Source organism: Fukomys damarensis, unplaced genomic scaffold, assembly GCF_012274545.1.
Source record: "Fukomys damarensis isolate Sample0158 unplaced genomic scaffold, DMR_v1.0_HiC HiC_scaffold_8, whole genome shotgun sequence".
Lineage (NCBI taxonomy): Eukaryota > Metazoa > Chordata > Mammalia > Rodentia > Bathyergidae > Fukomys > Fukomys damarensis.
Genome location: NW_022900920.1, coordinates 33,802,053 through 33,817,378, shown reverse-complemented (window position 1 = coordinate 33,817,378; position 15,326 = coordinate 33,802,053). Strand labels below are relative to the sequence as shown.

Sequence of the window (15,326 nt, the reverse complement as noted above, 5' to 3'; positions counted from 1 at the left end):
GGGGTTTACAGAAGCTGAGGTGGGCTTCAGTGAGGTGGTGGCTCGGCACTGGAAGAGCATGTGACCTTACTAGGACGGCTTGTGACATCACAAGTGGCTAGGAGGTAGGGCATGATGGAAAGAAGGGTGTATTTTGATGGGAGAAGCCATATTTTGAGGTGAGAAGCACGGCATTATGGGAAGAAGGCTGTTGTCTTATGTAGCAGCCATCTTAAGGCCGGGGAAATCTAACAATGTGTAAACATTCTATAATTAAATAAGTAAACACCTGTTACATGAGAAAGATATGCTGTTCCATCATTCAATCCATAAGGCCTTTGAAATGATGAAATTTAATACCATTATATACCAAATGAGAAAGGTTGGAGCCTACCACAGCAGGGACCACTTGGACAGCCAGGGATGCCACAGTGCGCAGTGATGGGAGATTCTTGCCATTTGTCTTTATTTTTGCGGTAGTCTCAAAATTAGTTTCTTGAGAATTTTGGTTAATTGAATGTAAAGTTCACTAAAATGCCAGTCTACAGGGGCAGGGCCTTTGGTCTGTCTGGCAATGCCTGCCCTTTAGGGGGACCCAATGAATGTTATTTGATGAAATACTGAAATGATGATTGAGTATTTAATACACACAAGATAACTTGATTTGGAACTCATGGGCTGCACATGGCTGGGCATAGATCTATTGGGCATTCATGAAGACATACAGAGTCTGAGTTAGAAGTTGGTCAAAACTTCTTGGACAGAGTTAGAAAATGAAACAAAAAGAATAAGTACCGAATAATCGTTGTGGTAAAACATCTTGAAGTCAGTATCACCTTCGTGGTGTGGCTCAGTTAAAAGTACCAAGTATTTTTCAGAGAGGAGCCCAATTATTAAAGTGTAAAACCAGCCACCCGTGATGGCACACATCTATAACCCCAACACTTGGGAGGCTGAGGCAAGAGGGTCTCTTCGAGAGCAAAGCCAACCTTTGAGAGCTAGGTGAACTACATGGTGAGACTCTGCCTCAAACAAACAAGCAAACTTAACTAGCAAACAAACAAAATCAAAGGCAGGTGTGGTGGTGTACACCTATAATCCCAGCACTCAGGAGGCTGAGGTAGGGGGATCGCTGTGAGTTCAAGACCAGCCTGGGCTACACAGTGAATTCCAGGTCAGTCTCAACTACACTGTGAGACCCTGTCTCAAAAACCCAAAAACAAACAAAATCAAATAAATTCAAAACAATAAACTATAAAGTGATCGTCATGATAGTGAAATGAATTATCCAAATAGAAATGTCAAAACTCAGCTTCTAAAGCTGTTGTTCAACATGAATTATGCTGAACACATTAGTGCGTGGCATTTTTGTTGTTGTTGTTGTTGTTGTTTTGTACCTGGGATTGAACTCGGTTCCTTGCGCTTGCAAGGCCGGCCGCAAAACCGATGAGCTAAATTCCCGGCCCAGTGCACAGCTTTTTAAAGAAAGCAAACAAAGCCAACAAAACAAGGGAGAAGATCCGGAAGTGGCGGCATGGGCTTGTAATCCCAGCATTCTGGGAGGCTGCAGCAGGAGGACTGTGAGTTTGAGCCCATGCTATCAACTTCATGGCTTAGCCAGACCTCAAAATAAAAAATAAAATGGGCTGAGGCTCTACTTCAGTGCGAAGACCTGGGGTCAACACCCACTACTGTGACAGACAAACAAACAAACAAACAAGCAAACCACAACAAAAAAGGGAGAAGAGAAAAGTCTCAGGCACCACACCCAGTGCTTACTGTCAGATGTGGCTTTGACTCTCCAAATTGATAAATTTGCTTGAATCAGTGGGGACCGCCCTTCCCTTGAGAACCCGATTGAAATTTTACCATGTCTCTGGGAGGACTGAAGTAGTATGCCTATAATTCCAGCACTTGCTCAGGAGGATCTCTGTGAGATTGAGGCCAGCCTAAAAACAAAGAAACGAAAATAGATAAAATGTAACCCTGCCACTATCTCTGTGAGCCTGCATGAGTGTGTTTGGACCCAATCTCGGTTTCAATCACACAGAATCAGAAGACCGCAATTATCTACAAGGAGCACCTGGGTGCGATCACTGTTACACTCCAGATAATTTGGTGGTCTCCAGAAAACCTCCTCATCACTAAACCAAAGTTGAGTGAGGCCAGTGGTGCTGTGTAATTTGCATCTGCATTACAGGGCTTGATACAAAAGCAGAATAAAAGGAAACTAATAAGTAGTTGCTGATTCAATGAACTTCAGGAAATTCACCTAAGGGCCCTCTGTGAGAAAATGAAAATGTTCATAGAAGGAGTTTTGGTGTCCAGAAAAACTTGCTGGGCAGAAGAGATGTGTAAAGATGGAAGGAAAGGAAGATTTATTATTTTTGGAGCTCCAGCCTTGGTATTTTTTAGCTTCTCTGTAAACCCCTTGATGCTCAGCATCACAAATGTCCTTAGGGAACAGGGCTTTTGTTAGCAGGTACCGAAGGATATGGAAGGACAGCTTTCTTTTCCTGGTTGTTTGTTTGTTTTCTACATTTTTCCTATCCTTTCCGTATTTGTTCATTTCGCCAGACTTCTGAACTGACACACCTATTACCAAGAGACTCCCCTGTGGAGATGCTACTTTCTGGGTAGAGAGCTGCCTTTCTGTGCTCTTTAGCCCAGATTTCTGCTCAGAGCAACTTTAACCTCTTCTGAGCCAGGAGTTCTGTGGCAGGGATGAGGACAAAGGAGTGGGTGAGTGTGTGTGTGTGTGTGTGTGTGTGTGAGACTGGACTGCCCAGAGGAAGGAGCTGTTCTCCATCGGCTTAGAGCAGCCAGCTATGTCTTCAGGAATCAAAGATGCTGAGACCTGGCTGCCAGACAGAGCAGGGGACAGGAGGGCTGGGAGGCTCCAAGGGTACGTGGGGGTCAGTGTGAGACCTCAGAGGTCCGACATGTTTGAAGATCTGCTTTGTTGTGCACTAAAGGCTTGCAAAGTCATTTTTCCTGCCAACTTTTCCTGACCAGATAATCTTTTAAGACGTTGAGAGCAAGAGCAGAGCACTTTCCAGGCAGAGTCTCCTCAGCAAAGGGCTGAGTGCCTAGACCTGCATGGGAAGTGGTGGGTGAGGTTAATGCTTAATGCAGTGCCCTTAGGAGAGGCAGTGTCACCCTGTCTTCTTAACACGGACACAACGGCGTACAGCTCCCACAGGGTGGTTTTCTTAGGGGCACAAGAATGGTGACACACAGCAGTCTCAGCCCTCAACCAAAAGACGGTTACCCATGAATTTGTCTGTCTGCTCAGCTGACAGAGGTTCCGATGCTACTGTTAAATATTATTTGCTCTCTGCGCTGCATAGCGTCATTGTAGAGGAGAGGTTGAGATGATAGAAATGTGCTGGAATTTCTCAAGAGGGTTCTCTTCTACTATTTCAGTAAGGTCTAAACAAGATCAGTCCATGGGAGGAGCCAGTCCATTGGTCACCCGACAGGCCTGACAGGAACCCTTGACTCTCTTTGAAGCCCGGGATCAGGCGACCTAGGGCAAAATGACACAATAATTGCATCCTCCAAGCCCTCACGTTGGGCATCCTGGCCCTGAGCCTGTGTGTTGTGTCCTCCTGAAGAGCTTGAGTAAGGTTGTACTTTAGTCTCCCTCTTTCTAAAGAATTCACCTCCTTCGGGCGAGGGATTTAGCTCAGTGATTCTGCCACCACCTTAGTGAGTACAGGGCCCCGATTCAATACCCCGTACCCCGCCCCCCAAAAAAAGATAGAATTGACTTTCTGGGGCTGATGTAGCGTCGTGGTACAACACATACTTGGTACGCACAAGGTCCTGAGTTCAATACCCAGCACCTAACAATGTAAAAATAAAATGTTCGACTTTATCTGTTGCTCCCAGAATAAAGGCTTCCAAGACGACAGTTGCCTAATCAACTAACAAAGGAAGTGCCTGCATTCGCTGGACAAATTTCTCCCCACTCTCAGCTAAAGTCAGTCCGCCTCTGGCCCACCACTGTGGTGCCACTCTTCGTCGTTTTCCTCCATCGTTTGACGTCTCCGAAGCACTGGGCACGATTGACTCTACCGTGTACAATAAGTCGCTGATTACGAGCATTCTCCGTATGGACTTTCACAGATGTAAATGGGCCTCACGTTATGAGCATTCTTAGAGGTGAGCAAGTCGACGTAGCTCCTGGGTCTGCGGGACAGTGTCGCACTGGTGCCGATGTACGGGGAGATAGTGTACTGAGGTGCGGTGCCCAGTCAGGGCCCAGGATGTCCGGAAGCAAGAGAAAAAGCAGTGGTGATGTGGAGGGGACTGCCAGGAAGCTCAGAGCGATATACGCTGTCTATTTGTGTCAAGGGTGTGTAAGACACACTTTGCGGGACCTATGAAGGTTCTCTGGCAGCGGAACTCCACTGTGAGCCAGGGACTTGCTCTAGTGTTCCACAAAAGCTGCAGGAGGGCATTGCTTAGGACTGAGCTCCTGCGCCACGGTGGTTCCAAGGGACCAGACTAAAAATCCAAACAGAGTGGCTCGTGTTAGTTGCTCACCGTACTGAAGTTCAGCTGCCTGTCAGGATTAGAGAGGAAGCAGCCAGACCTTACAAGTAGGCCAGTTTCAATTGCCGCATTAATGCTGCCCCCTCAGCCTCAGTCTGAAGGATCCTGATGTTAAGGAAGCAGCTGTTTTCTATGGTTCTGCCACCTCCTTACAAGAAAAGTAATTCTGAAATGACGAACCTCCTTTTTATTCTTTCCTGTCAGAGTTCTTCAAACTTCATCTAATAAAAACCAAATCAACCCTTCACCTCTGGCCACTGACGTTTTTGTGTTTTTGTTTTGTTTTCTTTGTTTCGTGTGTACGTGTGTGTGCTGGGGATCGAACTTGTGACCCTGCACTTGCAAAGCAGGTAGCAGAACCACTGAGCTAAATCCCCGGACCATGTGTTACTTTATTGAAGGGAGTTGCGCCTGATTCTAGAATAACAAAATAAAGCCAAGGAAGACCTTTCAAGTTCCTTGTTGTAGTTTTGCCCTTTGATATTTTGGAAACTTTCTTCCTTTGACTTTCCTGACTCCATCATAGTCTGGTGCCCTTTAACCCAGTTCACTGGCCACCTTCTGTCTCCGCCCCTGCCGGTGACTCTGCTCCTAGCCCTTCACTTTCAAGTCCTGGAGAGTGCTCAAGGACCACGTTCCTACACTGGCTCTCGCTCTCCTGCTTCACTTGCATGGCCCTCTCTGTGCTAAGTCTCCCTTCATCTTCTCCTTCTCCCTAGTGCAGGGATTCTCCACTGTTAGCGTCTGAAAATGTTCCTTTCCCTCTCTCCAGGGAGCTTCTGCCATTCCCTAGCCACTTAGCCAATTCTGTTTTCTTCTAGCATCCAGTGTGTTTCACCAGCCACCTCCTCACATACCCTCTCCACATCTCCTGGGGCTGCTTTTTCGATAGTCATCGTGTCTGGACTGTTGCTGGTTCTCTGCCATCTCCCCAGCAGCACATGGCCCGACTGCGGTTTTCGTTTGGTGTTTGTTCAGTGAATTTGTCATGTAAAATCATAGCTAGGAGACATTGAAAGGACTCTCTTTGAGGGCTTTGGTCTTCAATGCAGTAGGATGTGCATTGAGCAAACTTCCCGGGAGCTGTGCTCCAGTGTTGTGTTCTGTTTTTCTGTCTCTTTCACAAAGGGGTGACATGTTGCCAATGCTTCAGGGTGTGCCGAAGGGCAGAATGGAGATAACGACAGATCAGCTGGGCATCTTTTGTCCAGCCAGAGTGCGAGCCATCGCAGCAACCTCTGACCACAGTGTGTGGGCACGGCCTCCGGCTATCATTGCTCACCAGACACAAGAACTAGCCAGTCGAAGGTGGCCATCGGCTTCACCCTGGAAAGGCTTCATTCCAGGCAGCAAATCGTTTGCCACTTCACCTAGAGAAAAACCCTTTCTCAGTTTTTCCATGTCACAGTAATACCACAGTGTGAGCTTATCTTACCAGTAGGAAAAATAAGAATTAAAAGTTGGTGGGATCAGTTATTCTCTGTCATTTTCTGGGTGCAAAGTAAGTATTTTCTTATGTGGAACTAAGACTAATTCAGACTTTGGCACATGCCTATAATCCAAGCACTCGGGAGACTAAGGCAGGAGGATCACCCTGAAGACTAAGGCAGGAGGATCACCCTGACTTCGAGGCCAGCCTGGGCTACATTGTGAGTTTAAGGCCCATCTGAATTACAAAGCAAGTTCCTGACTCCAAAAAAGAAAAAAACAAATCGATTCAGACTATTCCCTCATACCCCACAATGAAAGAACATCATGGTGGTCTTTCACTTCTTTGCCTGTACGCTTGCCGTGTCCCTCTGCCTCCCCTCTCCCTTCTGTCTTTTTGTCCTCTTCCTTCCTGAACAATTTCAACCCGAATGCCATTAGGTAAACAGATTGGCATCTCCACGAAGGTTAGGAGGTTTGCGGGAAGAGTTGCCCAAGTGGGCAGCTGCAGTCTGAGCCTAAGTGGGGCTCTCGTGCTGGGGCTGCCTGGCCTTGGGTGCTGGACTCTGGGGGGGTGGAAAGCACCCATGTTGAGCCAGGCACCTGGGGTGGGGTGTTGCACCCAAGGGCAGTGAGGAATCCTCTATTTGGTGAAGAATGGGGTCTTTCAGTAGTATCGGGGTGTCTGCCCTCTGCCAGGTGCTAGAGGCCAGGTCCGGTGGCCAGCTCAACTGCACCACCGCGGAAATCGCTTCTCGGCCTTTTGGCTAAGATCAGGTGTAGTGCCACCACGGTGTGCTGTGGAACTCAGAGGTCTGAGAATCTAAATCCAGGCCAAGCCTTCAAGGCTAAGAAGGCCCCGGGTAACAGGAGGAAAGTGAAGGTGCAGTCGCTGGATCACTGCCAGCTTGCTTTATGAACCCAGGCTCCCGGCCTTCCTCGCTCCTCTGGCATGGGTCCTGTGAGTGGTAGCAGGGCCTGGTGCACATCCCTTGGTCAGTTGGTTTCTACTTCATCATTCTAAAAACAGAAATTAGGAGAGTGGCATTTTATAAGCCCTCGCAGCGTGCCTGTGCCTGTTGTCACAGTGCTCTAAATTGCTGGTAAACATGTCATAAGCCAAGTTGGCAGAGGAAACATTCACCTCGGCGAATCACGGGCAGGTGCTGGGCAGTCACTTTCCATCCAGGTGTCAGCTGCTCGGGACCCCAAACCTGGGTACAGTGGCCCCAGGGCCCCCGTGTTCTAGGCTGGGCATGTGGCTGCCTCAGCTCTGTGCAGAGGGCCAGCTCTCCTGCTGGACCTGGTCCTCCAAGGTGAGTCCCTTGCTCTGCCAAGGCCAAGATGCCAAGGTGTGGTGTGCAGGGTGCTGAGAGCTCGCATTCCCAAACCGGCCGGAGTTCGTGTTTTTCTGAAAATCCACCCTGCTTCTCTTTTGTTTCCCTCCTTCCCCTCTTTCCTCCCTTCCTTCCTGCCTGCCTCACAGGGTCCACGGAAATCTGTTCCCAGAAAAAGAAACCTAGTGGGGTTTCTTTCGTCCTGGAAAGCAAACACACTGGTTAAGGGCAGCCGGCGGGCTAATTTATGCACCCAGAGTCAAGGACACCTCCCTGTCCTCCCCTTCCCCGCGTGGTCCCACCGCTTGCTCTTCCACAACTCTGAGCTTCTGGGAGCCTCTTTTCATAGCGCTCCCCACAGGGGCCAGACTCTCCTTGCACCGCGCTCTGTGTGAAGGAAGCGGCTATCTGCATAGACTGAGCAAAGACGGAAAAGTACAAACTGTCATGTGAATATGTTTTATTCATGAGAACCAGCATGAAAGCAGTGCAGTGTAAAGAAAGCACTGTTGGTCACAGAGGGCATTTGATTCCAGCCACGCCCGCGTATACACAACAACCATCTCGACTGTTGATTTACAAAGAGGTAACCCAAAAAATTTTGGCTGTGCCTGACACTGACTTCACGTCAAAGGGACAACTCTGTGGAAAGTCTCCTGGGTCGGCCCGCAGAAAAAGCGCCCTTCCAGGTCTAAGATTCTCAAGTGCTACAAAGTCTCAGCGCTTGAGGGGCGATGCTCACGAGAGCCAGGAGCCCCTGCTGACCTCAGGGAGTGCCAGGGCCCTGACACAGCCCGGGCTGGCTGAGGCGGAGAGTCGTGACACTTGTCTCACTTTGGCTTAAGTTAATCGTGGTCACACAGGTTACAGATATAGGGCTTCAAACTAGGATTGCCTTTGTTTAGATGAATAGAGGAGATTAGAAAGTTTGCTTTTCACTTACATCCAGAAAAGCTTGGCCAATCCTTTTTCCTTTTTGGCATCATTCAGGCATGTGTCCGGGAGTTCTGTGGGCCTGTGAAGCCCAGGATAACTCAATGGTGCCCTCTGGGTGGTCCCAACGGCAGAACTCTGAGGCACCTGGTCCTCCCAGACAGCGTGTGGGAAGGAGCAGGTGTGCAGTGCTGACCTCAGCCTGTGGACCTAACAGTGGAACTGAAGAGCTGTGGCCGGAGCACAGGCAGCCCCATCCTGTGCTGCCCTAGCTGAGCACTGCCCCAGCAGCACCCAGAGCCCTGCTGAGTCTCAGCACCTGCTCAGGATGGGGGTGCACCCAGCCCCTCACCCCAGAAACAGCCCGAGGACCTTCACTTTCTCCATCTGAGGCCAGCGTGGAGGGCTGCAAGAGCCTCCTCTTCATAATGAGAGCCCGCACAGCACAGCAACTCTTGCACATGTCATCCTGGTTCTCAGGGAAGCTAAACCTGTGACTGTAAAAAGTGTTTCTATGAAATCTTGCAGGAAAATTAAAACCCTGTAATTGTTCCCCAGATGTCTTCACGAAGATCGTCCTTTCTTCCTTTTCTTCACGTCTTGATCCTAAGCCTGCATGTGAGTGAATTTCCTCACGAAGGGAGCCAAAGCGTCCTCACCAGGACCTGCAGATCCAGGCTCCCCTCCCTTCTGGGTGGGACAGCACCTCTTTGCCCCCTGCCACCCCTCCTGTTAGGAGACTGCTCCAGACCCAGCTTGTGTGGGTGTGTGCAGGTGAGGCTAGAACTCAGGGCCGGAAGGACTCTGGGGCGTCTGTGCTGCTGACTCTACCCTTGCCTGCCTCAAACCTGGGTTGGGACACACAGGGCTGTACCGCCAATGTGGGGAGGTGTCTACCTCAGGATCTACAACTTTCTGCTCTCGGCGTTACAGATAATGCCATTAAGAAGCTATGCATAGAAAGCTACAGAAGAAGGACAGAACCTATTTCATTTGGGCCCAGAGTTAAGTGTTAGCGCACACCTCTCACAGAAGTCGGGCAGAATCCAAGTCCCTAACCATATGGGATGGGGCTTAGTGTGCACAATGGCCTGACACGTGACAGGCCTTCCCTTACCAGGCCCTGAAAGTCAGATGGCTGGGCTCTGCTGGGTCCAGCTGGTAGCTCCCTCTGTAGGTCACTGTGCTCCACGGGCACAGCCAACGTCAGGAACAGTGGCGACACTTCTGCAAGTCTGATTTAAGTAGACTGAGTTCAGCTACCTGGACCTGAGGGTCATTTACAAGCCTTTTGTATGTGTTAAATGGTTCAAAGCAGAGGCCCCCAGTGTTAGAAGAAGGAGATGGATCCTAGAGAGAACATGCAAGTCACCAGCCTCCAGATCCTCACAGGCTTCCTTCTTCATCCTCACATCTGCAGCAGAAAGATGTGCGCTGCTTTTCACTGTCCTGGTGGATACACTGCTCCTTGACCAACATGAGGTGGATGTCTTGAAACGACAAGGTCACATTTACTAAAGGCGCAGAAGGTGAGCATGGTGTGGGTGCTTGCAATGCCAGCCCTTGCGAGGCTGAGGCCGGAGGATCACAAGTTTGATGCCAGCCTGGGCTACGCAGTGAGCTCGAGGCCAGCCTGCACTGCACAGAGAAGCCCTGGTTCAAAAAGAAGGCGGAGAAAATGGAGAAGAATAAGGAGACGGAGAGGGAGAAACCTCAGTGGAAGGGAAGGGGAAGAAGGAATGGGAAACAGAAGGCAGGCAAAGGACGGGGAGGCGGAGGAAGAGGAAAAAGAAAGAGCAGGAGGGGAGAGGAGGAGGAGAGAGGACCCTAGATCATCCCACAGACTGACCACATTGGAAAATGTTGCACCACATGTTCATTGCATCAAGGGAATCGTGAATAGGGAAAGTGACCGTAAGAGCCAGTGGCATTTTCCCAAGTAGGAAATGGTGCCACCTTCAGTCACCAGCCTGTGGGTGGTGTGGGCAGGGGCGATGGGGGGAAGGGGCCCCTTTCATCTTCATCTTTTTCCCTCCTTTGTGGACGTGGGACAGCGTCTCGGTCCTTTCCCTCACCCCCGTCTCCCTCTGGGACTGTTCCCTCATCTGATCTGGTCCTCTTGTTTCTCTCATTTGTTAACTCTTTGCCTTTCTGCTTCCTCAGTTTCCTTTTCATATTTTCTTTAAACCTCTTTCTCTGTCTGCCTGTCTCCGAGGGCTTCTGTTTGTGTTTTTCCCACAATCACTGCTTAAGTTATGTTAGCCTCTGTTAGAGTTTGAACGTGCCATCCACACTTCAGCTGTTGGGAATGCAGTCCTCAGTGTACACAGGGATGGTATTTGAAGGTGGAGTTTCCGGGAGAATGGATCCTAGAGAGAACATGCAAGTCACCAGCCTCCAGATCCTCACTGGCTTCCTTCTTCATCCTCGCAATAGTGAGTTCAAGGCCAGCCTGAACTTCCAGTATATAAGGAAACGCTGTCCCAAAACACCCAAGAAAGGGGGACAAAGCCATACATATTTCCTGTAGTACCCCCCGTCAGCTTTCCATAATTCTGTATATTATGCACTTATCAAAACCAATTAAAGCTATAGCTTTCTGTTGAACCTCACCAGTTTTTTCGCTATTATTCTTTTTCTGTTTCAGAATCCTATCTAGGACTCCTCCTTACATTTATTTGTTACTGCTCCTTAGTCTCCTACAATCTCTGACAGTTTTTCAAGTTTTTCTTCTACTACTTTTTACACTGTGACGAGTACTGTTTGGATGTTTAGGAGGCTGTTCCTCAATTCAGTTTTGTTTGATGTATTTATATAATTAGTATAAGGTTTTGCATTTTTGACACAAATACCATAAAATAATCATATGGAAAGGTTCATATCAGAAGTACCTTCTATGGTGTCATTTCAAGAAATCTTTATTTCAGTATGTTACCTTGAGCACTTTGTGAAGTGATACCTACCAGGTATCTCTACCTTAAAGTTAACACCTTTCCCTTTCAGGTTAATATCTTGGTGATGATCCTTTGAAGCTATACAAGTCTTTTCCCCTCAAACCTAAGGCCATAATTCTTTTCACTTTCATTAGTTAATCTTGTCAATACCAATTAATACTGTAGTGTTTGATGATGTTGTTATGCCCTTTTCTTCTTTTTTTTTTTTTTGTGGTTTGAACTGCAATTTTTTTCCCCCCTCATTGAATTTATTGGTACATTTAGATACACAGTACAGTTACATTCATCATTGGGATCTTGTACCTTTACATGACAGGTCTTGTTCTCATTGTTTCCCCACACCCCTGCCCTCCCTTTACCCCCTCCTCCCTTCCCTAGTTTTCTTCTACATTTATTGCTTGGGATTCTTTTATAAACTGTGCCTCCATCTACCCACTACCCCCACTTACTAAGTCATTTGATTTATATCAGTGTGGATTCCCAGATGTTTAATTTTTTTCCAGTGAATTAAAATCTAACACTATCATTGTTAGATTGCTCAGATTATTCTACCTTTGACCATTAGGAACTCTTCGGTTGGCACCTGAGTTCTCAAATCTTTTTTTGTATACTTGCAATGTTTGTTTCTTTTGCACAAATCACAGACACATGTATATTGTATAGCCCTTTCTCACATGAAGGATGACATTCACCAGTGTACTTTTCTCCCGACAACAGTATGCCCTTGTACTATCTCAGTTTATAGGAATCTTCGTATTTCTTTTTTCCAGAGATATGGTATTCCGTTGTTTAGATGGAATGTTGTTTACTCAGCCACTTCCTGTGTATGGGCGTTTATGTGTCTCCTTGCTACCGACCGTAGGGCAGCAAACACGGGATTTCACGAGGAGATACAGGTTCTCTGAAAGGTGGGAGCAGGTTCAGCGATGACAGTCAGACAAAAGCACTCAACACCGAGGTGAAGTTTGCAAATGCTGCTGCAAAATTTATTTTTCAAAGAGCTTCTTTTATACAGATTTCTATTTCCTTATAGCAAGTCAGGGGCAATGAGCTGTTCTCTCTAGGCATCTATTTCCGCTTGCTGAGCTGGCGCCTGCCAAATACATCATTATAGAATACATTGTGAAAAGTTAGCAGGAGTTTAAGCTTTCTTTCCATCTTAGCTGATAATATGCCAGTGGCCATTTTTTCCCCAATGATTCATTGTTTCTCAGATGTTTGACAATATATGGTAATTCTGATGAAGTATCAGTAACGTCTGTAACATTACATGCTATTTTCCTGAGAACTATTTCCTTAAAAGAAATATTCCCCTCAAATGCACCTTCTGTTCAGTTATTATTTGACTGAGAAGGCTGTGTCCAAACAGTGACATTCTTATCCTCCATATCTTTGGGTACATCTAATCCTTCTCCTTCTTGAAAACCACTAGGCATTTTCAAAAAACACAAACACACAGAGATCAATAGAAAATAAATCAAAATTGTAACAGAACCCATTGTCCCCAAGCTGCAGGTGAAGAAACCAACGATTCCTTCTTTGGCTGACTTTTAATGCGGTGCGTGCCAAGGACATCCAGGAGGCTTGACCCCGAGGGGACGATGCCTCAGATCCGGTTTCCGCCAGGTGGTCGGCACTGTCACGCAGATTCCACTGGAGTGGTCGTGGCATCTCCTGAATTTTGCAGTTGCATCTAATGATGTGATCACTCTCTGTAACTTTGTATCATTGGAAGTATATCTGCAGGGTAATTCCTCCCAGTGGGACTGATGGACCATCTGCATGATTACTACATGATTTCTTTGAAACACAGTAAAATATTATTAAATCTGAAAAAAAAATGCTATGTGCCATTATCCCCATTGCACGGATAAGAAATCAAAGCAAAGAGAAATCACACAACTTGTTTCAGATTACTCTTCCCCAGGAAAATGCTAGAGCTTGGAGTCAAAGCCAGACAGTCCAGCTCCAGTGCCTGTACATTTAATCTCACATCAGCAATCTGGTTACCTTCGGTGATCAAGGATACTCCAAACATGGGGGCGGGCACAGGCTGTCCCACGGGATCTGATTTGAAGTTCTGCTTTTACTCATTAGGTAGTGCCAGGTGCGGCACGCCTGTAGCCCCAGCACTCAGTAGACTGAAGAAGGAGGATCACTGCAAGTTGGAGGCCAGCCTGGCCCCACAGTGAGTTCAAGGCCAACGTAGAATATATATAGCAGGCCCCTGGCTCAAAAAAATAAGGGCAGTAATTGTATGAAGGAGTTTCTTTTTGCTCTCTCAAATTTCTCTGACTAGTCAACTACATGTTCTTTTATAAGGGCAAGGCTCATGTCTTGTCTGCATTTCCCACGCTCGGAACAGTGGCAAGCCTTCTAGAGTTATGTGCGCACTGCATAAATCAATTCGATGCCTTATGTAAATAAAAATATCATGATTCTGTTCTTTGGAAGTTCTATTTGGCTGAAGACACTTAAATCCTATCATTATCATGATGAAATAATATTTACAAATATAGAAAGCCCAGTGTTGTGGGGCACGCCTGTAATCCTAGCATTTAGGAGGCTGAAGCAGGAGAATTGCCACGAGTTCGAGGCCAGCCTGGGCTACATAGTGAGACCCTGTTTCAAAGTATACAAACGGAGCAAATACAGAAAATATACTTCTGGAGTAACACGTGATTTTGTAAAACATCGTATGTAAATTCAATCGTATTTTTCTGATATCTTACATTATAAGATGCAGCCCTATGAAGCTGGGACCAGCAACAGCTGTCTTTTTAAACCACCTATAGTTTGAGGATTTCTGGTTGTTGTAACTACCACCGCAACCAAAACAGAACAGGTCGCTCACCCTAAAAGTTCTCTCATGCCTTTTGCTTTCACATATATATTTTTAAATCCCTGACAAAGCAAAGCCTCAAAAAATTAGTTAAGAACTCAGACTTGTTTCTCTCCTCGGAAACGTTTAGTAAAAGGCAACTGATTCAATCTGTAGAGAAACCAGAGTGTGTATGTAATTTTTAACAATGTCATAATTGCATACATAGTAGTTTTTTTTTTTTTTTTTTTTTTTTTTGGTACTGGGGATCAAACTCGGGTCCTTGCACTTGAGAGTCAGGGGACGGAACCACTGATCTAAATCCCCAGCCCACATAGTACTCTTTAACGCAAATGTTTCTCTTAAAATGCACTGAGCGTTTTCAGGCAATTAGTATGTTTCCATGACAATGGGTTTTTGTTTGGAGTCAGAGTCTTACACATGCTAAGCACATGCTCTACCACTGAGCTACAGTTTCCAGTCCTACAACATAATTTTAACAGCTATATAGCAGTCCCTCGAATGGCTGTTCAAATTTAATCAAAGAAGGGGAGGAGTAAAAAGAAGCATACAAACCGAAAGACAAAATTTAACCCAAGCCCTTTTTCATGCGTGCGTATTTATGTTTTCCTGCTCCCTCTTGGTGGAATTATTTTTCAACTACATTACTCTAGTTTTGACTTTTGTGTCTTTTTTGTCACCACTATGTCCTCTTTCTACCATTCCGTTGCTACTTCCCAACATCCTTTCATTGAATCTTTAGCCTGTCTTTGGGTTTTGTTGTCGCTTGTTTTTTGAGACAGGGCCTCGTTGAGTAGTTCAGACTGGCCTTGAACTCATGTTGGCCTCGAACTCCCAGTGATTCTTCCTGCCTCAGCCTCCTCCGGAGAGTGGAATTACAGGCACTCTGCACCTCACCCAGCGGTACTGCCTGTCCAAAATCTGCTCCTCTTCGCCCGCTCGGGTTGGAGCAGGTGCCTTCCTTGCAGTCCTGGGGCTAACACTTAGGCTTCCCGACTGCTCTCTTTACCATCTCCGGGTCCAATCCTGCGCTAAAGCTAAAGTGCTCCCATCAGGGCGGTCTCAGAGGTGAGGGCCGCTCCCACCGGGCCTCAGCTCAGTAGAACAAAGCCCCCAGTGACCCTCCAGACCCAGTCTGGTCCCTCCACTCGGAACGTCTTTCGGAACAGGCATTCTGCTCTCTCGCGAGGAACACCCGACAGACAACTCCTAGTCCAGCTGGAGGCGGCCCGCATGCCCACGTCGGCATCGCAGCCCCGCAGCACACCGCAGGCCGGCGCCGGGCCTCGGATC

The 15,326-nt window shown here is 47.2% G+C and overlaps 1 non-coding gene across 1 annotated transcript; it reads right to left on the bottom strand.

Moving 5' to 3' along the window:
- Nucleotides 1-14,091: 14,091 nt before the first annotated feature.
- Nucleotides 14,092-14,203, bottom strand: LOC117285333. Its single transcript, XR_004516336.1, has one exon. It is a non-coding gene; the product is annotated as a U5 spliceosomal RNA (small nuclear RNA).
- Between the last annotated feature and the right edge of the window lie 1,123 nt (nucleotides 14,204-15,326).